Source organism: Triturus cristatus, chromosome 6, assembly GCF_964204655.1.
Source record: "Triturus cristatus chromosome 6, aTriCri1.1, whole genome shotgun sequence".
In the NCBI taxonomy this organism is placed as follows: domain Eukaryota; kingdom Metazoa; phylum Chordata; class Amphibia; order Caudata; family Salamandridae; genus Triturus; species Triturus cristatus.
Genome location: NC_140589.1, coordinates 533455935 through 533482806, shown reverse-complemented (window position 1 = coordinate 533482806; position 26872 = coordinate 533455935). Strand labels below are relative to the sequence as shown.

Below are 26872 nucleotides of genomic sequence, written 5' to 3'. Positions count from 1 at the left end.
CAAGCAAGTTTGCAGCCTCTATTTGTTTTCATAATTTTCGTTCTCTTGCTTTCATTGGCACCCTGCACACAATCTCTTCATTCCAGGAACATCTATATATTGTGCATTTCTCCTTTAAGTGTCACTGAATGTTTTTGGGATAAAAGGAACACACTTTGCAGGTCCTGAATAATACAAGAGGAATCACCCTTAAAATATTTTCAAACTCTGGGCATATTGGTATTTCAGCAGTCAACTCAGACTGAAACCACATTTGTTTCTGATTTTTAAATTGATTCTTTTCAGACCTACCCTTTATATAGTTCCCCCAGCTGGTCGAGCAGTGGCTATATTTAATTCTCCTGTAGAGCTCACCCTTGTGGGATACTGGAACATGGTGATCTGCATCTGACTAACTTGGTAAGATCAGTTTCTACTCCTTGAGCCAGAATACATGTTCACAAAGATTTGGGATGGATCAAAGATGTTGGGAAAGGTCTTCGGTACAAAGAATGTAATTTAATTCTGTTCTTTTAAGGTTTTCGGAGAATAGGGCTAAAAATCATTCCATGAGCTTGCTATAGCCTTATTTAAGCTGGAATAAAACCTTTTTTACTATTAGATTTTTTCTTTACAAAATAATCTAAAAATGTATATCATGTATATACCGGATAAGCAGGTGGTGCACTTCCATGCCAACAGAGAGCCACCACCTTCCTTGTAGTACTGAGACTTAGTCCATCAGGTGTGGAGTCCTTGCACCCTGGCGGATGGCTGCAAAATAATTACACTGAGCTTTTGAAACTGTATCCATTGTTTTCTCTATGGAATTGTCTTCAATCCTGAATTGAGGTCCACCTGACGTTAAGTAGGCATGAATAGCTTTATCCATTACTGCCATAGGACTGTGGTATCTAGAACTCCTACAGTCCTCAGTTAAGGACAGCGAACACTCAACTCTTCCTTTAGTGCTCCGGAAAATGAACCAGGGTGTTAGAAGTAGTTTTTGAATCAATGCGCTAAAGAAAATGGGTCTTTCTGGATTACAAATACTGAAGCATCTATCAGTAACTTTTTGTGCACAACAAGAGCATGCCAGAGTTTTTGCGAGGGCTGTGAATAATCAAGAACGAGAAGCGATTCCCCTTAAACGTTTAATTTGGAACACTTTTCATACGAATTTTATAATAATTACATTTTAAGACTGTCGACTGAGACAACAATTATTGTGTAAAAAACAATAATTGGTTACATAGAGACTAAAAGATTGTACATCCTCAGCTACACAAGTGTATTAAAGAAAGTGAGTTTAAAGTCCAATCTCTATACAGATTACTTGTTCACAGGTGATAAGGGTTTATTCAGGAAAGGGATAACAAGTTGTTCGGCTGTTTTGAAGTCCTCAGGGCTATTCTTCAACATTTAGGAATTTTCTCTGGAGGCCATAGTAGCACCCTTCATTGTAACACGTTTAGTCATCTTAGCAATCCGATTACTCGTTTGCTTTTTTGGAGTCCAGTGAATTCACTTCCTGAAGACATTGTTTTTTAAAAATCCTGGTTGAAACCTAGTTGTAGCTAACTTTGAGCTCAACATTCATCTTATACCTTAAGTACAAACAAAAAAAAACCATTTAGTTTCCACCAAGCCTGAAGAACGTCCCAGGTTCAGGTTTCCACAGACCTCTAAAGAAGAATACTTTGCTTCTCGAGTTTCAAAAATTAATGCGCTCAGAACTGAGACCAAACACCCCACCTTTCCTTCACCTAAGAAGCTTAAGCAAAGACTTGATCAAGGATAGTGTATTTTTCTAAACTCTACACCCACAACAAACTAATGTTCAAAACACTGAATAAAAGGTACCTCTACCTATCCACCAAGATTCAGCGTCCACCTCCTTCTAACCAGATGATCAAAACTGCTGCATCTAGTGGGATAAGGCTGTAATTGCAATGCCTGTCTGCTAAATGGTTCCATATGTTCTACATATAAATTACAGCACTCAGATTACACATTTTGAACTTACAATTGAGCCCCAAATACAAGAAAAAAAAGCTATGTGGGTCAGCTGCTGCAATTAGCACCCTTATTCTACATTTCTTGTTGTACAATGCACACAGCATAAGATCGGAGCATTAGAGGACAAGCTACCACAGCTGAAGGAAAAAGGACAAAAGCATCAGATTCTTGAGGAAAGATGGAAATACAGGCCACACAAAAAAACTGCTAAATGCAAGATATACTGATTTCGATCCACAATAATGGAGGAATGAAAAGTAAACCAAGAACTGCTGACAGTAGGCACTAGCAGCTCCAAGTAAATATCTCTTTAAAATGTATCCAATACCACCAGCAAGTAAAGCAGTACTCAAAGAAATTGAATTGGATAGAGCAAGGACATGATAATAAGTAGATACAACATTTTGTATGGCAAGCAATGCAGATGACTGGTAGAGAAAACTTGTATCAGTTAAAGTAAGAACAGTCAGATGATCAATCAAACCTATGTCTAAGAGGCTTATGTGTGGTTTTTTATCCTTTAGAGCATTCAAGGTCAATCAGACAACTTGACATTTTGCAAAAGACTAAAAACATGGCTTTTTACACAGTAATTGCCTCCTTTTTATCTAGAATGGCTTTTATCTCTAGTGCCAAGAAACATTTTAACAGGTGATATTATGCTTTAGAAATATCCCAATAACATTACTACTATTAATTAAGAAACTTGTAAAATGCTAAAAGCGATGCTCCCATACCATAATGTGGACATATAGACTTGAGGCAGGATTAGGTCTAATAAGAGGTGTAGCAAAACTTTACACAATCAATAAATGTAGACGAATAAGAGCAGAGATGGTGCACAAAACAACATCAACTGTAGAGTATTTTCTAGCTAAGAAAGGCAAATACAAGTAAAGATAAAAAAAAAACCATCACAAAAGTAAGTCTATGATTCACACTTACCATACACAAACAGAACATCTCTTGTAAAACATAAGCCTTTCTGGCTAAGGCTTTATCAGACACACAGGCTGCCACCCAATGGTCCAAATCTTCAAATTCTAAATGTTTACAGGTTAAATAGTAGTTGATGCTGTAAAATGTGGCACAACCTTATCTGCCACAGAAAATCACAAGAGGACAAAACTTTTAGGATCAAATTGGTTTGTCTCCATAAAGCACCATGGTGATTAGATACAGCGGTTTCTGAACACTATCACACAGACTGCCACTATTTTTAAACATTCTTTGTTGTTTTTTAGGGCAGCAGGCCAGCTGAAACAAATTGCAGCCCAAAAGCACTTAGTATATCAGAAAAAAGTACAAGGGCCCAGAATCCAGAGAACTGAAAGATCTAGGAGGCTTTTGCTATTTGTAGAACAGATCTATGATTTTTTCATTCACAAATAACACAGGCCAGGGAAGGGTAATTTTTCTAAATACTCTGAAAAATGTCTTTGTACAAAGGCTAGACCTGTGGATCCGTCATAAGACCAAACTTATGGGCATAGTTTAGAAAGAAGTGTAAAATTGCGTAGGTTTAGGTAGACAAAATAAATTGCAGCTCTTGACAACCCTTCTGTTCACATGCAGGGAAATGATTAGTCATTTCAAAGAGGGAAATGATTAGTCATTTCAAAGAACAATCAATATCTATCACCACTAACGTCTGATGACGCGCCCTGATAATGAACTGTCATGTCCTTTTACCACAAACCTCTGAGTAACTTAATAGAAGGGACTGTCACAAAGGGTGATTATCAGTCAGTCTCTCCTGAGAACCATGGTATAAAATGAGCAAGAGTCACTAGCATCAGAATTGCGAAAATTGGATCTGCAAATTGAAAATCAAGCCATACGTCAACAGGGCCACAACAATGAGAAAAACTAACGTCATCTACTTGGATAATTACAGGCGTTAAAGTAAAGTTAGGGTCCTGCCTAGCTTAATTTCGTATGTGGAATTAAAGATTTGCTGTTGCAGAATACCTGGGCAAAAGTTGCAGGGGTCATTCAAGACAATGAGCAACCCAGGACATCATCAATGAGTAACAAACAATAAAAGTCTCTGGTGCCCTATTACTGTACGTGAAGGTGTATACTTTTAACCAAGCACTAGTAAAGATTACCAACTCCTAATGTAGACAAGAGGTCATTTTGAAGACCATGTTGAGTACACCTCGAAATTCCTGAAATGTGTATGTGCCTCAGGTCATTTAAAGGCTTTAAGGACATTCATTAAGAATCTGGTGCATATCAACATATGGCTAGAAAACATTGATAAGACTAAGTACAGGCGGTCTCGAAAGTGATAATGTTGTTCTGGCACCAGGTTAGAACGCACCTTAAATATTGACCCAATTGTCATATCCGCCTAAAACACAAAACTCTCTAGCAAATGAGGCAAGGAGAAGTAAAGATGTACACCTGTAACCAAGATAGGGCTTTAAATTGGTTTAGTGGCTAAGGAATGTCAAATCTGAAAGCTCAAGTGCAAGTGATGAGCAGTCATTCACTAGTTCTGAGGAAAAGCTAGGAGAAATTATTTCAGTCCTAAAACTGTGGACTACAAAATTCCGCTAGCTTAGGAAGAAAAGGGTCATAAAGGAAAACTATCAATAAAGCACACCAGCTGATATGATGTTGAGAAGGGGTAACCATCTTGTTGATCGGAAGATTAGACCGCCTCTGAGTTGCTCACACATGATAAAATGCCTGCCTGCTTGATTGAGAATATACAGCTGCCCACCTCCTAAAACAACATTTTAAACCCAGTTCTGTCAGGCCTGTGAAGCTGGCAGTGCAGGTCTAGGCAGTCCACTCTTGTCTGAAAATGTGTATATTTCTCTTTCATTCTTTCCCTATTTGTTTTTTCCTTCCTTTATCCCATTCCTTCTGTCATTTTCTTTTCTTTGACTCCTTCTTTTGTTCATTTTATACCCTCTTACCTGCTTGTTTTTCGTTCTCCTTCATCGTTTCTTTTCTTCCTATCTTTCTTTTTCTAACTTTCTCCTTCATTCTGTGTTGTCTTCAGATTCTTTTTTTTATCTCCCCTCATCCTATATTTTTTCTTTCTCTACTTTATCCTTCCTTTTCTACCTGTTATCCTTTTTCTCTCCTCCTTTGTTTCTTTCTTATTTTCTTCTTCACTCTCTTATTTTACACTTCCCCTTTCTTTATTTCACGTTTATCTTTCTGTCTTGCTCCTTCCTTCTGTTATTTAGCTACATTTGTTTTTTAGAGTTATTTCATTATTTAGTTTTTTAATGACGTTTTTGTGTTTCATCTTTCTTGTGCTCCTTTCTTTATTTTGCCTCTTTCCTTTCAATCTTTCTCTTCTTTGTCCTGTTCTCTCATTTTCTGTTTGTTTCTCCCTTTAGTCTCTAGTTGTTCTCTTTACCTTCCTTTCTTTTTCTCCCTCTTTTTATTTCTGTTTCAACATGCTTTCCTGATTTTTCTATTCCTGTTTCTCTCTCTTTACTTTTAAGTTTCCCTCTCACTTCTTTCTGCATTCCTCTCTTTTCGTTCCTCTCCTTCTCTTTATTCTTTATTTTATTCCTCCATGTTTTTCTTTCTTTTCTTTCTTCACTTCATTAAGGATGCTCCCCTCATGAGAGCAATCTATTCACACATTAATTTGCGTGTCATGATTACCTATCAAGTATATATCTTATGCGTGGAGAAGAGGGGGAAAGGGATGTACTGCACACAGACCTTTAGCTGTCGAGAGGTATGAATTCTGCATGTACCTCACAAATGCATTTTTGCCACTAGCCTTAGGCAAGAACGCAATTTATATGGTTAAGAAATACATTTCTCATTTCCTTGTTTAGGGATATTAACCAATGTACTACAGGGCCATTAGCCAGATAGTGGAAGCATTTGAGACCCTGGCTTTTAAAATGAGAACAGTGTAATCTTATGTATTGCATGACAATAAGACCACAAGCCTGAACGTGAACCTCATCTCTTACACGCAAACCATAAACAAGAGCATATAGACAAAACTGATTCTTGAAAACCTCACAGGTAAACCTTTTGTGTACAGCTCTTGTGCCGCTACTATTGTATGCTCAGTGAAGCAGGATTGGGATACTCTAGGAGCAGTTTATTTACTTGGCCTTGGTGTTTCATTATCAAATTCCTATATTGAACCATAACTCAGGAAGGTTTTTAATGATCAGAAGAAATTTACTACCCAAAGTACTGGAGACCCCAGCTCTACAGTGTAAATTACGAAAGGCGGAACTACATGTATAAATCAGCTTCATGGCAAACACAGAGGACATAAGCCTCTGGGGGCGTTATAAAGAAATGACTATACAGAAATAACTTGGCAATTTTGTGAATATACAACAACAACAAAAAGCCCTAAATATTACAGTGCTCAATGGAAAAAGGAACTAGTTCTTACCAAGTAAATACTGATCCCAATATTATGGGGGATCACTTGGTTGATCATTTTGGAAATGTTTTCGTGGATCTTATAATTCTGGAAGTAGAAATAGGAAGAACTGCACCTGTGCCAATGAACATTTAAGATCCTGACAAAGTAAATGGTTAACTAAAAAATATAATAAGGGCAGTCTACAGAACTGAATGCGAAAGAGGTATCAGGCACTAAAATGATTATTCTGGAATGTGATTTGACCATAAATAATGGTGACTATCAGCATTAAATAAAGATTTCTCAAACTTTCTAGCACTACTGTAGCTGCCTAATCTTTATGCAAGCAATATAGTGGTACCAACATATAAAATAACATATGTATTTGTAATGCACATGTTCACCCACAAAGGGGCATCTTGGTGCTGTATAACAGATGTTTATTGTTACCCATCTCAATGGTACTCATTTTATCGACCTCAGAAAGGAGGAGAAGCTGAGTGGACCCGCCGGGATTTGAACCCGTGACCATGAGGTCAAACACAGGCCCCTGCAGTGGATGCAGTAGTCCACTGAGCCACCGGAACCAACATATAATAAACAAGTAAGAACTAAGGGTTATATTGCCCAATAAGCCGAACTGACATAGATGTGAAAAATGTTTATACAGTTATTTTTTTATTTGTTTTATATAGCACAGACTCGCCCCAAAGATATTAGGGCACTTTACATGAGCACCAGTTGTTTTCTAGAGGGGCAAGTTCATTTTGAGAGGCACGGGGAGATTAAGTGATTTGCCCAAAATCACAGGATGTTCAGCGTCCTTGTCAAGACACTAAACCAGTTGTCCAGCTTCCAGGTTTACTGCTCTAGCAATTAGGTCACATCCTCTACTGCTAATAAAGACCTAATGAAGGGCAAGGCAATACAGGAACTTGTGCAAGGAGCACTTAACACACATTATTGTATCCATGATACAGAACTCCAAAGATATCCACATAAAAATACACACAACCGGACGAAGTGCATCTCACTAACCATTCAGATTCCTGAAAAAATGGTACAGTAAAATCAATGCAAATTTAAAAAGCACTTAAAAAAGTAAAAAATTCTAAAGCAAAACATTTCATAGGAGGATCATAAAGTGACTGCAGAGCTTTCCAGGAGGATCATATAGATAGGTGTAAACATATAGGTTTCAACCATTTTCAACGATATAGTAAAAGCACCGGCCAGACAAATGTTTCAAAACGTGAATCCCATTGAGCCATAAATCGCATACAGCAGAAGTTCCATACCATTTGGTCTTGAGGGAATTTAGAGGAAGTATACCCAACCTCAGCAAAATCCAAAATTGTCACACTCCATGAGATAAATTATAGTTTGTATAGGGTTGTGGTCTTTTTACTGAGATAGACCCTTCAATTCTTTAATATCTCCTTTTCTTGAGGAATGCCTCCCTATTCAGGCCAAAGCTTAGTGCACACGTGGCCTGATTTAGGTTATCCTGTAATTGTGATACAGGTAATGTGAGTACCAGACTGGGGTCTAACTGAGCTGATTAACAGCATAGGAGAAATTTATGTAGATTGATGATCTTTGTTTTCTGTCTACCAGAATTATTTTCCTCATAAGGTACTATAGTGTGTCTTCATCACTCCTCTTTAGGCAGGCCACCCAGCGGACCACCCCTGCCATTCCCTGGAGATAAGCACTTCTTAAGCCCATTTCCAGCCTCAGAAAAGCCACTGAAATTGCAGAGTAAGCTGAGGAAATACTTCTTAGCACTCGCCCTTCCATTGTATATAAGAAACCCCATTTGGCTACATTTATCGACTCCAAAGCAAATAGCGGCAAGGCTGGAATCTTTGCTCGGTAAACCTCTAAGAGACAAGAAAAATGTCTTCTACCAGTCACCCTATAAAGAGCACCCAATCCTTTGGCCTGAGACTGTGCTTTACTCATGTTCTTCTTAATGTGGGCCTTGTCAGTAAGGTTACTACACATTATCCTCCCTACAAAGTAACTCTGGGCAGACAACTACGCTAGACTTGCGTAGTTTGAGTAGTTAGTGCTACTTTGCGCTACACGAATTGCACGTAGCACAGTGCAAAAACACGTAGAGTAGCATAGTTGGCATTTTTTGCTCGCTCGCGGTCCTCAGCGTCAATTTGGCGACCGCGAGCGAGCAAAATGACATCCCGGCGAGACTTTTTCCTCGTTTGCAATCAGCAACATCAAGTTGCCGATCACGAGCGTGGAAATTAAACCTCCCGGCGAGATTCTCAACGCGGGGAGGTCAGGTTTCTCACTGCGAGTGGTCGCGTATGCTCGCGACCGCTCACAATGAGAAACTACCAGTCCGCATTGAGAAAGCTGCCGCTCGAGTAAAATCTACTCGAGCGGCAGAAAACGATAGCTTGCACTGTGCAAGATGCCGTTTTCAATGATTGCACAGTGCGGACAAGCCTCCGGCACTGTGCAATCATCACGAACTGCGCACTACTCGCGTAGTGCTACGCGTATCAGGCGTAGTGCACTTCGCGTAGCTACGCGTAGCGCTACTACGAGAACTACTCCCAGGGTTAGTAGAAAGGTATAAGACTTTACTATTTCTAACTTTTGAGTACCCAGGATCCAGGAGAAATTAGTGTATTTGGGATTCTTCTTACCATGGAAGCACATTCTTTCACTTTTTGAGATGATGATCTTGAAGTGATGTGCATTATCAAATTGCTGCAAAGCCTCCGGGTGACTATATAGACCATTGGGGGTAAGGTCCAATATTATTATGTCGTCCACGTATATAATAAGCAGGCTATTGGGGTTATACCCTTACTCTGAAACAAGTGGGCAGGAAGGTCCAAGATGTTAAGAGAAAAAAGTAACGGGGCTAAAAGGCAACCTTGTTTTAGACCATTTTGGGTTAGAATTTCCTTAGAGAGGCCCGGTCCAACCAGCAATACTCTACACCAGGTAGAGGAGTGGAGTGCAATCACTAGATCTAAGGTGGTGCCCAGCATACCCAATCCGAGGAGCTTTCTCCATAGCAATGATCAATCTACTTTATAAAAGGCTGTGGAGAAGTTTATAAAAGCAGCATAAATTACTCCACCTCTAACTGATACATACTTCTCGCTAATCATCTGTAGGAAAGCTATATTATCAATGGTTCCATGGTTTCTCCTGAACCCAGTTTGTTCAAGTGGTATGATTTTATTAAATTCCACCCATTGATTTGAGACAAAAGGCACTTTGCATAAACTTTATCTACTGCATCCAGAAAGGGATCTGCTGATAGTTCCCCGGCACATTACAATCTCTCTTCTTGAATAGCGGAACTACAAAGCTTCCAGTATAGGAGGGGGACCTCTCTTATTCTTGTGACAGTATTTAAGACCAGGTGTAATAATTTGCTCCAAAGAGTTGCTTCCTGTTTTATACCCGAGATGGGGACTTCATCAGGGCCCATCGCGGCAGCGATACGCTTTCCTCGGACAGCCAGCTCAATTTCATTTACTGACAGAGTTACAGGTGTGAATACCTACATCTAGCCTGGAAGGAACATCCACCTCACCATTTGCCACATTTAGGTTAGCAATAAAGTGAATCCAGCTAACTTCCTCAATGGGCGAAGGTAGAGATTTAACTCTTGACCACAGCTACTAAAATCCAAAAGGACCTCGTCTGCCCCTTGACCGCAGCCTCTCGTAGATTGACCCATAGACAGTCACTCGCCTCATTTTTTTTAGGCAAGCCTTTAATCAGCTCCTTTGCCTAGAAATCCTCTCAGGTGAGTACAGCACATATTGATCCTGACTGGCAGGTTTATTACTATATTTAATAAGAGAACAAAAAGAGGGATAGCCTTAAAGTTGCCCTTGGGAGATTTGGCCCTTACTACCACCTGCTTCATAAATGTATTACAGCTGTACAATACATCACCCGCCAAGTCATCCTGATTTACAATTGGAATTTCTAATTTACTACTTAGGCCAATAATCATTCTATGGTCCCACTGGGTACTCCCTGTTTTTTTATGGAAATTAGAGGTCCCATCGAACCTCCATGAGCAAATGGGATACATGTTTAGCCCCATGGAGAAGACCAACAAACAATGGTCACTAAAGGCAGTATCCACTACCTTTAGATCACCTGACAAATAATATGAAGTAACGTTAACCACCATAAAATCCAGGATACCCCCTTCTCTCAGAGATGAATGAGTATATTGCACTGGGGAATTCAACGGTAATCTCCCATTTACAATAATACAATTGTTGCTTCTCAATTGATCATAAAACAACTTCCCTCTCATCAGTTCTTATTTTTGCTGGAAAGGTAAAGGGGGGCATGTGCAAGGCCTCCTCCTTTTCATCATCACTCAATTGATCCAAAGCAAGGTTAGAAAATGTACAATATAGATCCCCTACCAATATTACATGTTGGACCTGTTCCTTACCTAAAGAGTTTTTAATAAAGGAGAAGACCTTGTTCAAGAGGGCGTCATACAATGCATCAAGTGGAGTATAAGCATTTACCAACAGGAGAGGTAGAGCACCATGCTCCCCATCAAGGTTGAACAAAGTTACCGCCATAAATAGATTAGTGGGACCTCTGTAGCAAACATACTTCCACGTGAACCGGTTGGTCCAGGAAAATTGCTACCCCCCCCATCTTCCCCCTTTTGTGTGTCTCCTAGTAACGGGAGTAGCCTTGTAGCCTTACAATCTAGAATAAAATAGTCTTCACACTGAATCTCTTCATCACACCAAGTCGCATCCACCTTTAGCGAGTTTAAGGATAGCAGATTCAACAATTATTTATTCCTGCTACATTCCAGGAGAATTTTTTTTAGCTCATTGCTAATTACGGAGCAGCAATTGGTGACTAGACATGCAGGCACTATTTAAAACTCCAGGCAGCCAATGCCACCTTTGGGTTTCATCATTTACACAGTCCTCATTTACTTTTTTGGGTAACCTAAAAGACACCATTCTACTGTTTTTACTTAGGCAGACTTTCAGCTCCTGGGGGTTTATCAATAGTTTGTCATTTGGGGGGCAAAGAAGGGGACAACCACCCACCTAGCTCGAGCTCGCTACTCTGACTAAGATCCTGGCCGGCGTCCTGTCTACACCCTTCTTCGGGCGCTGGAAAAACATCAATACCTCTGCTTTGCAAACGTTCACAATTTTGGAATATCAAATTCACAATAATTTTTGAGTAAAAGTTACCCTTGCTTTAGTCCTTTGCCCTATATGTAATAAAGTAATCAAAGAAATGTCACTACTTTGGATTAATTTCGAGAGTCTTAATGTCCATAAAACACACCAGTAAAGTAGACCGGTTCAAGATTAAGTCGAAATCATAAAGTGGAATGAAATCTTATACACAAGCATCAACATCGCAGCAAAGGAAGTGTTTATCTTCTGGGTTGGGCGCTGTGGGCATTACCTTTTGGCCTCCACGGGGCTCCTGCCACCTTCCAACCGCTTATGAATCTGGTCCTCAAACCCCATCAAGCCTTTGCGGCAGCATATATAGACGACATAGTCATCTATAGCGATAATTGGGATCAACATCTAACACATCTTAAGAAAGTGATTGAAGCCCTCCAAGACGGAGGCCTCACCATAAACTCTGCCAAGAGTCACCTGGCTGCACGATCAGTAAAGCATCTCGGGTATCTCCTAGGTGAGGGCTATATTAAACCACAAGTAGAAAAAGTGACAGCTATAACTCAAATACCATTCCCAAAACCCATAAAGATCTACGTGCCTTCCTGGGTATCTTAGCTATTATAGGAAATTCATTAGTGCCTTCTCAGAAATAGCCACCCCTTTAACCAACCTTTTAAAGAAAGATGTACACACAGAAAAAGACTTTAAAGACCCACCCACCGATGTCAGACAAGCCTTCGAACAATTGAAACAAATCCTTACCACTAAACCTGTTCTCTTAAGCCCAGACTACAGTAAGCCCTTTATCCTACAAACTGATGCCTTTGATAACGGAATAGGTGCAGTATTATCCGAGGTCGACACTTGGGGACAAGAGAGACCAATAATCTACATTAGTCGTAAGTTATACCCCAGGGAGAGCAAGTATGAAGTCATTGAGAAGGAGGCCCTGGCCATCAAATAGGCCGTTGAATCCTTGAAATACTATCTCGGGGGTAGGGAATTCTTTTTGTTCACGGACCATGCCCCTTTAGAATGGCCTTCTAGAAATAAAGGACACAATTATTGTATCTTACGATGATTTTTGGCTCTTTAACCTTTTCAATTCTTTACTCATCATTGAAAGGGAAAAGACCAAACAAATGCAGATCACCTCTCTAGGTATTCCATTGATTCTTGTCTTGCAAGCAAGAAAGTTAGGGAAGGGGGATGTCAGGCAGAACCAGGTGGTGAGCCCCGTCATCCATTCCCGGACGTCATGCAGGGTTTGGGTGAAGAGCATGGGAAAGGCAACCACAGGGTGAAACCTATCATCACGCCCTCTCCCATGCAGAACACCGAAGAGCCCGCCTTTTGGGAAAACCAATCAGACGCGACCTGGACCCGGAAAAGGAGAATCTCACGAGAAGAGAGTAGTAACACGGAAGAAGGGAGAAGAAACGGAGAACAGGCAGACGCCGAGGAGAAGGGTCGGGAGAATTACCAGTGGCTGAAAGGTGTTGAAGAAAGAGCGGAACCAGAAAACGAGACAGGGAAGGAGACCACCACGGATGACGAACTGGAGGTCTGGAGTGAGGATTGGTGGATGCCCTAGGAGATTCCTGTTTGAACAGGGATGGGGGGATCCTAGGGGCGTCAGCAAGGGGAGGGGATTGACTCCTAAATAGTGGGCAGAGAGGGACACGAGGCACGGGAGAAGCGGGTTGGATAAATCCTGGAAGGAAGAGCCATGAGAATAGTATTGGCTCTGAACAAAAGTAATACAAGTGCTTTTTTTTTCCTTTTTAAGTAATTTTGTTGATTATTCTGGCTGCATGGGGTTCACACTGGGTGTGGTGATTAAAAACAGAAAACAACCTAGTTCCCCATAACTTACCGCCACTCTTTCTTGTGTATCCTGGGGAAAAGCCATCCAGAGGTTGAAGACTATACAGAGAGAAGAAGAGAAGACTCCATCCCGACAACCCGGAAGGAGTTCTACCCTACTGTTTAAACTCATGAATATCCAAATAAAAGCCACAATTGAGAACCGTATACGGCTTCCTAGATTCTGTTTCTGCCCATCCCACGGACAGTCCCCCACTGCAGTTTGAACAGAAAAACACCCAGCACTCTCCTGATCAGGCCACTTCTGCCAACTGCCTGCTCTGTGCTCACGAGAGTACTGACTACTTTCCATGCCGTCGACCTATGTGGGCACCTGTGAGTTTTAAGGACTGGAGCTCAGCAGTGGATATTAGACTTCCAAATGGAGGAAATGATCATCGGCCAGATCAAGAAGATGTTCAGTCAAAAATGAGTTTCCCCACAGGATGTTAAGATAAAATGGGCTTTAGTGGGTGCTAACCATGCTCTTCCATTCGACTATTGCTGGATACTGGTGTTTGAAGGGGATGGTCCCCTCCATTAAGTGCAAGTGCGCTGAGAGTTGCAAATCTTTATTACATTTGCTGGGGGCAGATGGGGAAGCAAAAGATTACCAATGTTCCATTTCCAGTTTGCTTTTACAGATAGCAGAGTGAAGAAATCGCTAGTCTGCCACAGGTGGGCAGGGGACACAACAGCCGTAGCACCAGTCAAGAGTAGCCTTAGAAGAGCTGCAAGTGCAGGACAGCTCACCCGGACGCAAGCCGCACCCAGTCTAGCTGGCCCGCTTCTGCATATCCATGGACTCAACCTTTGCAGTGGGACTAAATCCACAGCACCGTCTCCTTCGGTAACAAATCATCACTCACCGGCTTGCTGACAAGTCTGCTGGATTCAAAGCTTCTCCCCTGCTCTGTGCCACATGAGAGGGGGTGAGGGAGGTAGACCACAGCTGCGGTGTCAATCATGGTCAGGCAGCATCCGGCAGCATCCTAAAGCGTACTGAAGCTGCCTCAAGGGAGCCTCCAGGGTTTTTCTGCCACCCACTGTGGTCCACGGGCCGTTCCGAAGGTGCCACCGAGCAGGAGCGGCAATGGCAACGCCAATGCCAAAGCTCCGAACAGTAACAACGAAGCATTTGAGGCCACAGCCGCTCCGCTTGGCACAAGCCACATGATTCCTAGCCCGCCTCTCTGTGCAGCATAACGTCTCCTCCCAGGAGGACTTAAAGATCCTCCAAAAGAGACCTGCTTTTTCTCAATAGGTATATTATTGAAAAATCCTGCTTTCAAAACAATTGGCCTCTTTTGTAGTTAAAGTGGAAATGCAGGTGATGGATACAAAAAGGAACCAAAAACCAAGAAGAGCAACCATCAAATGCCTCCATCTAAACACATCAACTAAAGTCTGGACTAGAATGAATGACCAGAAACGGGAACACAGTAACTAACACAATGCCTAAAATGGTTTGACTGCTGTCTCCAGCTGAGGTAGGTGTGTGTGTGTGTATGTGTGTGTATGTGTGTGTATGTGTGTGTGTGTGTGTGTGTGTGTGTGTGTGTGTGTGTGTGTGTGTGTGTGTGTGTGTGTGTGTGTGTGTGTGTGTGTGTGTGTGTGTGTGTGTGTGTGTGTGTGTGTGTGTGTGTGTGTGTGTGTGTGTGTGTGTGTGTGTGTGTGTGTGTGTGTGTGTGTGTGTGTGTGTGTGTGTGTGTGTGTGTGTGTGTGTGTGTGTGTGTGTGTGTGTGTGTGTGTGTGTGTGTGTGTGTGTGTGTGTGTATATATATATATATATATATATATCCTGCTATTCTTGTAACAACAGGTATTGTTCAAAGAACTGATGAAAGTTCCAAATTCAACTTTAAGATTAAATCTGCCAAAAATACAGCTCATACAGAAATATCCTATTACAAACTTACTGATATGCAGGGTGTCACTATTCTAAATCAAAAACACTTTTCACTTATTGAAGAATTGAGTTACCTTACTATACTAACTTCAATCCAAGCACATATTTAAGTAAATTCATTGATGGTGGCTTTGGTTACTCCTCATTATTTTTAAAGTAGGGATTTATTTATGTTTAATATGTTTGCAGTATTACATTCTCTATAATTGTAGTCTATGGGGACTGCAGTATTGAAAGACTGTCACGTGATTTTCACATTAAAAGGCCCGCACGATTGCACTGTGCATTTACAAAACTCCACCTGTGAACAAGGCAAAGGTTGCTGAAACGCGTAAGAAGGAGTACTTACTGTGCTGCTGTACCTGCTAATAAATGCTTTTCTCCGGTAATGGGCCTCATTTGTGTTTCTGACGGAAGTCAATTGATGGGTCTCTCCGGGACCATTGTTTGGAGGCCGCCCTGTAGAGTCTGGGGCTCCTGTGCCTGGAGGCAGTGTTTTGGACATTAATCTGGAGCTCGACTCACTCGCCGTCAAAAGCCCACTGAAGGTGATGCTAAATGGCAAAATTGCGATGGTGCAGGAAGGGATTCAGGGAGGGGTGATTCCTCACTCTGATCGTGCCGGAGGACAGGCATTATCGCAGGAACATCGCGTTATGCCTAAATCTGTCATGCAACGCGAAAGAAATCTCTGGACAGCATGAATAAATTAAAACCCACTATACTGATGCAGGTACGAAAAAAGAACTTTTATTTAAAAAGCATATGGATTTTACGAGTGTCCATGCAGCACATAGCAAGTAACAATGCATCATGGGGACTGCAGTATTGAAAGACTGTCACGTGATTTTAACATTAAAAGGCGCGCACGATTGCACTGTGCATTTACAAAACTCCACCTGTGAACAAGGCAAAGGTTGCTGAAACGCGTAAGAAGGAGTACTTACTGCGCTGCTGTACCTGCTAATAAATGCTTTTCTCCGGTAATGGGCCTCATTTGTGTTTCTGACGGAAGTCAATTGATGGGTCTCTCCGGGACCATTGTTTGGAGGCCGCCCTGTAGAGTCTGGGGCTCCTGTGCCTGGAGGCAGTGTTTTGGAGAGATATATATATATATATATATATATATATATATATATATATATATATATATATATATATATATATATATATATATATATATATATATATATATATATATATATATATATATATATATATATATAACCTACTGGCGGTCGCCAGTAGGTAGTTATAGGTAGGACCCCTTTTCCATAGGAAATCCGCAACATTCTATTTTGAATAACTTTGGCGCCGGTCGATGAATCCTCGCGAATTTCTCAAAATAGGTGGGGCGCTACGCTCCGCTCCTACCCTGAAAGTCTCGGGGGGATACGTCAAGCGGGGGCTGAGATAAAAGGGGGGTCCCAAAACGCGTTTTTCCCATGCATTTTTCCATAGGACCTTTAGAACGAGCTACAGCCCGAACGGCTGAACAGAATTACTAGAAATTTGGCAGAGAGGTAGTCCCTATGTCAAGGAAGTGCCTTTTGTAGGTTTGGTGTAAATCTGTTCAGTAGATTGAGAAAATAGCCTTTAAATCAATATATATATCTGAGCCCGCTTACGGTACGCTTACCGTACGCTTACGGTAAGCTTACGGTACGCGTACGGTGGCGTGCGCGAGCGCGATTCTGATTGGCTGTTAGATCTTAGTAAACATTCGAATCGGCCGAAACCAGGAAGCGGCGGCCGCCATTTTGTGTGTTTCACTCAGAAAAAAAAGAGTGAAAACAAGAAAAGGGGGCAATGAGGAGAGTTACAGACCCCCTTACATTTGTGAGGGGGTCAAAGAAGGACTGAAAAGTACAAAGAAAACATTTATTGATTTTTAAAAAAATCACGGGGTACGCGTACGGTAAGCGTACGGTAGAAAGCAAAATAAAAAAATAAATGAAATTCAGATTTAAGTGTTTAGATATTAGGGGGCTCTAAAAAGAGCCGTTGTGTTTATGAAATGATTTTTTAGTGGTACCTACAAGTAAGTACCGATGCAGAGTCTAAGGTTCAAGAGGAAGACTCTGTTCCCTTTATCATTGAAGTGCACACCATCTCCTCTATAAATGTCTTGCATGTGATAACGCAAGTTGTTGTGGTAAATGGCACCCATACCATAGTCACGGAGGAAAGCAGAAACAGATTTGTTGACATGCTTTCTTGCTTTGTCAATCTGCGGACAGAAATGATTGGACCAGTTCCATTTTTGCCTTTGGCATATGTTGGAAAACACAAAGGCAGTTTTAGGGAAAAGTGAAAACAGTTGTGCAAAGGTGTCCTTCATAAGCATTTCCAGACCTACCCCAGTCAAAGTGCCTAGGTCATTGCCACCCCAGTGCACTATTATGAGGTCAGGGTGTTGGATTTGCATGAAGGATTTCACCAATGGCATCAATTGGTGCCACTTTAACCCTCTCTGACCAATCCATTTAATGTCTACATTTGGCAAAGCAAGGTCTCTCACCATATCTGTTTTCTCTGCAAACTTTTCACTCCAGAAGACATAGCTGTGCCCTACAATCCACACTGTGAACATCTTCAAAGGAGAACTGGATGCACTCAGGAGGTGTCTTTCAGTAGAATGGCAATATGAAAAGAAAGACAGTTTGGAAATGGAGGCATACATATTTTTTTCAAAACAAAAAGAACTGATTGGCTGTTTCATACCATTCTAGAATAAAAACTAGGCTGTATGTGTAAACTAATAGAAGCATGTTTTGTATTGGTACAGAAAAATGTGTTACCAAAGAACAGTACTATGGATTTGCTGTTAGGTTTGAAAAGTCAAGCACTCTTGCTCTGTGGAATTGAAACATTGTGTGGCGAACTTCTGACCTAACTCCACACAGCAGTGTTCCATGAGCTGTTGCTATGGTAGCAGGCAGAAGTCAAGTTGGGGGAAGGGTACTAGGCAGAAGTCAAGTTGGGGGCAGGGTACTTTTGGAAAAGGGTTGGTTTTCAACCAATAGAAATGTGTGATTACATTTGAAAAAAGGGGGAAGCACTGAGATTTGAAACTTACATGTATATGTGTGGAAAAATAGAGGGAAAGTTTGCCATTATCTGGTTCTGCTGAGAGGAGAGAGGTGAACAGAACAGAGATCCTGGCTCTGATAATCTGCTGTTTGAGTGCCACATTTCTTTCACAACTAACTAATTTTAAAGGTGAGGTTAGAGTTTGAGAGGAGATGTATATGGTAAATTAAGAAATGAATAATAGAAATGGAAATTCTTTTTGTTGAAGTTGCGTTTATCATTTTCTGTTTTGGGAGAAATTTAAATGTGAGGAACATGTAAAATAATATGGACTATGTTTTCACGATAAATTAAGGTGTACTGGAAAAAAAAAGAATAGTTTAAGGGTTTGAGGTTGGACTCAGTAATGCAAATACATTCAGCATCACTAAGGCTGGTTGCCCTTGCTGGAATGTAGGCAGCCACCCAGGTTACACATGGTGGTGGTCTGAAAAAGCAGTTTGGACATGTGCATTTAAAAAAATCAAAAAAGTGGTTTCATAATGTGTCAGTCTGTAAAAGTGATTTTCACTTGCCAAAAAAAAAAAGAGCAGTAAGTGTGCTTTCAAATTGGCAAAGAAATTTCGTTTTGGGACTAATGTGAAAACATGACTCTGTGTGGAAATAGGAATTACAGGCAGAGATTTATTGCGTTTTTTTCTGGTGATTTCACAGTTGCATTAGTAGGAAAAAGGGGGAGCGATTTTTTGGGGGAAGAAGCAGACTCTTAGCACACACCCATCTGCTTGCCATGTATAATCATGCACAGTATTTACAAGCGAGTGGGGTTTTCAGGTTTCAGTCTGTAATGCAAATACATTCAGCATCACTAAGGCTGGTTGCCCTTGCTGGAATGTAGGCAGCCACCCAGGTTACACATGGTGGTGGTCTGAAAAAGCAGTTTGGACATGTGCATTTAAAAAAATCAAAAAAGTGGTTTCATAATGTGTCAGTCTGTAAAAGTGATTTTCACTTGCCAAAAAAAAAGAGCAGTAAGTGTGCTTTCAAATTGGCAAAGAAATTTCGTTTTGGGACTAATGTGAAAACATGACTCTGTGTGGAAATAGGAATTACAGCCAGAGATTTATTGCGTTTTTTTCTGGTGATTTCACAGTTGCATTAGTAGGAAAAAGGGGGAGCGATTATTTGGGGGAAGAAGCAGACTCTTAGCACACACCCATCTGCGTGCCATGTATAATCATGCACAGTATTTACAAGCGAGTGGGGTTTTCAGGTTTCAGTCTGTTAATGCAAATACATTCAGCATCACTAAGGCTGGTTGCCCTTGCTGGAATGTAGGCAGCCACCCAGGTAACACATGGTGGTGGTCTGAAAAAGCAGTTTGGACATGTGCATTTAAAAAAATCAAAAAAGTGGTTTCATAATGTGTCAGTCTGTAAAAGTGATTTTCACTTGCCAAAAAAAAAGAGCAGTAAGTGTGCATTCAAATTGGCAAAGAAATTTCGTTTTGGGACTAATGTGAAAACATGACTCTGTGTGGAAATAGGAATTACAGGCAGAGATTTATTGCGTTTTTTTCTGGTGATTTCACAGTTGCATTAGTAGGAAAAAGGGGGAGCGATTTTTTGGGGGAAGAAGCAGACTCTTAGCACACACCCATCTGCTTGCCATGTATAATCATGCACAGTATTTACAAGCGAGTGGGGTTTTCAGGTTTCAGTCTGTAATGCAAATACATTCAGCATCACTAAGGCTGGTTGCCCTTGCTGGAATGTAGGCAGCCACCCAGGTTACACATGGTGGTGGTCTGAAAAAGCAGTTTGGACATGTGCATTTAAAAAAATCAAAAAAGTGGTTTCATAATGTGTCAGTCTGTAAAAGTGATTTTCACTTGCCAAAAATAAAGAGCAGTAAGTGTGCATTTAAATTGGCAAAGAAATTTCGTTTTGGGACTAATGTGAAAACATGACTGTGTGGAAATAGGAATTACAGGCAGAGATTTATTGCGTTTTTTTCTGGTGATTTCACAGTTGCATTAGTAGGAAAAAGGGGGAGCGATTTTTTGGGGGAAGAAGCAGACTCTTAGCACACACCCATCTGCTTGCCATGAATAATCATGCACAGTATTTACAAGCGAGTGGGGTTTTCAGGTTTCAGTCTGTAATGCAAATACATTCAGCATCACTAAGGCTGGTTGCCCTTGCTGGAATATAGGCAGCCACCCAGGTTACACATGGTGGTGGTCTGAAAAAGCAGTTTGGACATGTGCATTTAAAAAAATCAAAAAAGTGGTTTCATAATGTGTCAGTCTGTAAAAGTGATTTTCACTTGCCAAAAAAAAAGAGCAGTAAGTGTGCTTTCAAATTGGCAAAGAAATTTAGTTTTGGGACTAATGTGAAAACATGACTCTGTGTGGAAATAGGAATTACAGGCAGAGATTTATTGCGTTTTTTTCTGGTGATTTCACAGTTGCATTAGTAGGAAAAAGGGGGAGCGATTTTTTGGGGGAAGAAGCAGACTCTTAGCACACACCCATCTGCTTGCCATGTATAATCATGCACAGTATTTACAAGCGAGTGGGGTTTTCAGGTTTCAGTCTGTAATGCAAATACATTCAGCATCACTAAGGCTGGTTGCCCTTGCTGGAGTGTAGCAGTCTGGACATGGGCTTTTTAAAAAATCTGAAAAGTGGTTTCATAATGTGTCAGTCTGTAAAAGTGATTTTCACTTGCCAAAAAAAAAGAGCAGTAAGTGTGCATTCAAATTGGCAAAGAAATTTCGTTTTGTGACTATTGTGAAAAGAAATGTAGTAATTTATTTAAATAAAATAAAGGAATTTTTTTTTTAGTTTTTTTCAGGTATTGCTGAAGAGCAGTGAACAAAATTTAAGATGCCTACAAAATCCAGAGTTCAAAAAACGCTAAAAAAAAACCTATATTTGAAGACAACTAGAGGACCAAAGTTAGTAGAAGATGCTGATGTTGGGAAAAAGAAAAAATCTTCTGGTAAGCAAAAAAAACAATTTCTTAAAAATATATTCAAAAGAATGAAAAATGTACAAAATGTCTGTACTCGAAAGGATGTTTTTAAAAAAAAAGAAGAGGAAAAAATTGACAATTTAGTTAATGCAAATATACCTTCAGCAACTGAAAAGATTTATTTAAATAGAAAAACAGCGTTTAAAGAGATACGTAGAAAAATGTTTCAGAGAAGAGTTATGTCTAATTTGATGAAGGATGTGAAGAAATATAAGAAAAAGACAAAGTTTTATAAAAGAAAAAAAGAAATAGAAGCCATTGCAGCAAAGGCATTAGAATTAAAAAGGAAACTATTCATATTAATTTTGAATAGGATGCGTACATTAGACAAAATGGTTAATGTACTGAAATCACATAGCAAAAGGAAAAGAGTAGTGAACAGAACAAACTTTTGTAAAGTGTTTTTAGGCAAGTGGATGCATAGTTCAAGTAGTGAACCTTTTTTTAATGAAGAAAGCTATTTTCAAAGTAATAGTTTGCTGCATGCAGTTGACACCAGAGGTCGTTCATACGAAGTAAAAAATGGTTGCATAATGGAGAAGGAGATAATGGTTCCAAGAGATGAGGTACAAGTGATGGCAGATGAGGCAATGGGGAGACGTCCTAAAGCCCCAGTGTACACTTGGAATTGTAGTAGTATTTGCACTGTGCGTCAGGAATCTATTGACAAATTTCGAGAGTTTCTAAGAGAATATAGTAAAAAAAAGTATAAAACAGAAGATTAAGGTGCTTCAAAGTCTGGATCCATGCAGAGTGAGAGAGAATACTGGTTTGCAGGGTCATTCTCTGGCTTGTCTATCTAGAAAAGTGTGCAATAGTGTTTTCCATCATTTTAGGATGCTGGCTGTTCATCATACTGAAATGAGAAAGTTTGTGAGACGGTTGTATTTTGCTAAAAGTCCAGCAATAAAGTTAGATGAATTGAATAGGGCTCTGTTCCGAGGAACGGTATCAGATGTAGAGAAGGTTGTTGATGAAATTCAGTTTTGTTACTTTGGTCCTGAACAAAACAGTGCAGAGAAGGACACACTAAATGAGGAAGAAGTGGAAGAGAATGTAGAACCATTTGTAAGTAAGACATTTAATGATCACATAACAAAATTTGAAAAATCTCTAATGAAAGACCAAATATTACTTGTATTTGTTGCCGCAGAACTCATTATAGAAAACAAACCAGGTATGTTGATCTGTACAGAAAGAGTGAAAATGAAGATAATTATAAGTGGAAGGATTTTGCCACATATATATTTCTTGAAAATTGTTTTGAATTGGGTGAAGTTCAGCGTATTTGTAAATACTGTTACAACAAGTTAGAGGAAAATAGAATGCCGACCAGTGCTGTACATAATAATTTAGAATTGGATGCTATTCCTGCTGAACTTTCTGAATTAAATACTTATGAGTCTATACTCATTCAATGTGTTCATCCGTTCCAGACCATAGTACGTATGGAGCCCAAAACTGGTAAATTACCTCCTTCTGATTTACTGAGAGGTTTAAAAGGTAGAGTGGTGTATTTGCCCTTGGATTTGAAAAAAAATATGGAAACTATTGATGCGGATACTTTGGAAACTGAACCATTAGTTATTCTGGTTAATGGTGTACCTACAAAGAATAAGAAGATTTGGCAGGAGCTGGTAGATGTACGGAAAGTACAAAGAGCAAATTTGTATTTGAAAAGGAATAACAAATGGTATGAATCAATTTATATAGAAGAAGAAGAAGAAGAAGAAGATTTACAAGAAGACACAGAAACACCAACTGGACAAATTGAAAAAGTAGACAAGTCAAAGGAAGAAGAAATTTATGAACATTTTAGCATACATCCTCTTCATTCAAAAGAAGTTATGGGAGACAATATTGATCTCTTTCAGATGAAGAAAGCAAAAGGAACTCCCGTGAGTGTATGGGAGGAGAGTTTGGAAGCTCGATGTTTTCCCCAGCTGTTTCCTAAAGGAAAAGGAGGACGATACGATGAACGTCCAGAACAGATTCCAGCTTCTGAGTATCGGACTACAAGACTATATGCTGAAGATCCCAGATTTCGACAAAGTATTCCTTATTTGTTCCATCTTTTATTTGAAAGCGACTTGTCTGCACTGTCTTATGCAGTAAATCACATTTTAAAAAGTGGAGTACATTTACAAAATGTGTCTGCTAAGGATTTTATGGAGAAAGTGCAGCACCGAGATGATCATTTGGAAACACAACTGATCAATCTGATGGCTTGTCAGCGTGGGACAAATGAATATTGGTACCGACGTCATGGTGAATTAAAATGCATGTTACGGAATTTAGGAACTCCAACATGGTTCCTTACCCTAAGCTGTGCCGAGTACGCTTGGGATGATTTACTGGATTTTCTACGAGAGGCAAATTCAAACATTAAAAACATCGAATACAAGACAGCAGGAGAACTGTGCTCATTGAATCCGGTTAATGTTTGCAGATATTTCAATCATAGATTTGAGGCTATGATGTCCTTCATCTGCAATAAAAAAAATCCACCTCTTGGAGAAGTAGTGGATTTCTTTTGGAGAAAAGAGTACCAGGCAAGAGGTGCTCCTCATATTCATATGCTGTTGTGGATCAAGGATGCCCCAAAGTTTGGAACAGATACTGATGAAGCAGTGTTATCTTACATTGAAGAATATGCAACATGTGCTATACCAAAAAGCACAGAAGAGAAAAAGTTAAAGGAGCAAGTTTTACGTTTCCAAAGTCATCGGTGTGGAAAATACTGTCGACGGAAATACAAGAGCAAAGAAAAATACTACACTAAATGTCGATTTGGATTTCCTAGACCTGTTCTTTCAAATGGAAGAGTAAACAGTTTTATGTCAGCTGTGAGACATACTATCACAAGAAAATCACCTAAGAATACCTACAACCTTAAAAGAAAAGAAGAATCAAAAAATATAAATGACTACAACCCAGTCATTTTATCCATGTGGAACGCTAACATGGATATACAGTATGTAGCTGACAATTCCATTGCTGTTGCTCGATATGTAACGTCTTACATTACGAAATCAGAAAAAACAGAATTGAAGGAAATGTGGGAAGAGATTTCTCACGAGAAGACTGTCAGTAAGAAGCTGTACAGTTTCAGTTTGAAGATGTTATCGCATCGAGAAATTGGATCCTACGAATGTTCAGATAGGTTATCTTCTGCAAGTCTCTACTCGAAGTCAAGAAGAATAATTTGGGCAAGTTTAGGCCTTGCAGCAATGAGAAATCGGGTACTGAAATCTGTAGGAGAAATTGAATATTTGGCCGAGAATGACCCAGAAAGTACAGATATTTTGAAATCAAACATGTTGGACACTTATTATCCCAAGAGAAGTCATCATCTGGAGAACATGTGTCTCTATGAAGTGCTGCAGAACTACATTTATTCACGGAAAGCCGCAGAAGACATCAACAATGGAAAATATAAAGTCGTTGGTGAAGAAGGATGTTTGGTGAAGCAAACAAAAGGAAGTTTGATAAATCACCGGAAGCTGAGTTGTGACACTACTGACAAGAAGGAATTTTACTACTTGGCTCTTTTACAGTTGTTTAAACCATGGCGTACAGAGGATGAACTACTGGGAGAATTTCAAAGCTATGAAGATTCTTTTAATGCTTACAAAGACAGCATACAATGCAGTACATTCTCAACTTATCTGCAAATGTTAAATGAAGAAATTGAACAGGAAACTACAATTGCAGCAGAAATAGCTAGAGACAGTTCTCAGGACAGCCAAAGTTCAGGAACACTCAGTCAAGATCCCCTAGGACAACCAATCGTTGAAAATGAAGCATCAATAGCCATGAATGAAGTGGAAACGGCTATGAATCAAGCTCAAGAAGAATTTATAGACTTAGAAAATTTGGAAAGACAACTGAATCAAGAGCAGCAACAAATTTATGAAGAGATCAAAAACAAAATTGATCACGGATTTCTACATGAAAAAAAAGAGTGCTCATGCACATCATTTCATCCAATCAGGATGTATGTAAGCGGACAAGCTGGAACTGGAAAAAGTTTCCTAATAAAAGTCATCAGAAGCTACCTACAGCAAAAAACGGATTCTACTTTGTCTTGTGTGGTTACTGCTCCAACTGGGTTAGCAGCATATAACATAAAAGGAATCACTTTACATCGTTTGCTAATGTTACCAGTGGAGCATGAGAACAAAATACAATACAACAAGCTAACTGGAGAAGCATCCTTGGAAGTTTCAAGAGTATTGAAGAAGATGCAAGTTCTCATTATTGATGAGGTGAGCATGGTATCAAACTTAATGCTTGCCTTTGTGCATTTAAGAATGCAGCAAATTTTGAAGACAGACTATGACATGTTATTTGGTGGAAAACACGTCATAGTTTTTGGAGATCTTCTGCAGCTTACTCCAGTTAAAGGACAACCAGTATTTAATACTGTCACACATGAAGACACGAAGAAGTCATTGGGAAGCATCGGAAATACAAATATTTGGTCCTTCTTTGAGTACAAGGAACTTACTACTAATATGAGGCAAGCAAGCGATGAAGAATATGGAAGTATTCTGAAAGATATCAGAATTGGACTACTCACAGAAGTTGGCAAAAAAGCATTACAGAGTCGGCTGCTACATAATTTATTTCCAAAGGAAGAAATAGTTGCAGAGAAAATATACAAGAATATTGCAGAAAACAAAAGTGTCATCTGCTTAATGCCAACTCTACGTGAATGCTCAATATTTAATGAGGAGCTTTTGAAATTGGAAAAGGAAGAGATCAGGAAATTGGAAGCAGTGGACAAAATTGAGGATGGAAGAATTACTGTCACAGTAACAGGCAAACTGAAAAATAAATTGGACTCACTGGAGAAGAACATCTCCAAAACAGCTGGATTAGAAAAAAATCTATATGTTTGCATGAACTGTAGAGTATTTTTAAGAAGAAATTTGGATGTTGAAAAAGGTTTAGTTAATGGAGCTATGGGAAGAGTTGTGGGTTTTATTAATTATCAGAAAAAAGAAGGAATTGAATGTTTAAAAATAAAATTTGATCAGATAGAAGAAGTTAAAGATATTTGTCGTTGTACAGTTCGTTTCATGCTTGTGAAAGACTTATATGTACGTAGGAAGCAGTTTCCGTTTTCTCTAGCATATGCTGTAACTATTCACAAGTCTCAAGGATTGACTGTAGATTGTGCTTTTGTGAACATTGGTTCAACTGTGTTCAAAGAAGGTATGGCATATGTTGCTTTGTCACGAGTGAAAACATTATCAGGTTTATTCATGATAGACTTTGATGATTCAAAAGTTAGTGCTGATACAAACTGTGTAAAGGAGTATAATAGATTAAGAAGAAGCTATGCTCCTCATTTAGGTCAGTATCCTGTGTTGGAGAAACGTGTAGTTTCTCATAAAAGAAAAAATGAGAATATCTGTAATGAAGATGTAGAGAAGAGGAAAAAAAAGAGGAGTGATGTAATTGCGAGCAA

At 39.7% G+C, this 26872-nt stretch overlaps 1 protein-coding gene across 9 annotated transcripts in view; it reads right to left on the bottom strand.

Annotated features, from left to right (window-relative positions):
* The window catches only part of MYO6 (myosin VI), an 856486-nt gene that overhangs the window by 185527 nt on the left and 644087 nt on the right, over window positions 1-26872 (bottom strand). The window lies entirely within an intron of this gene.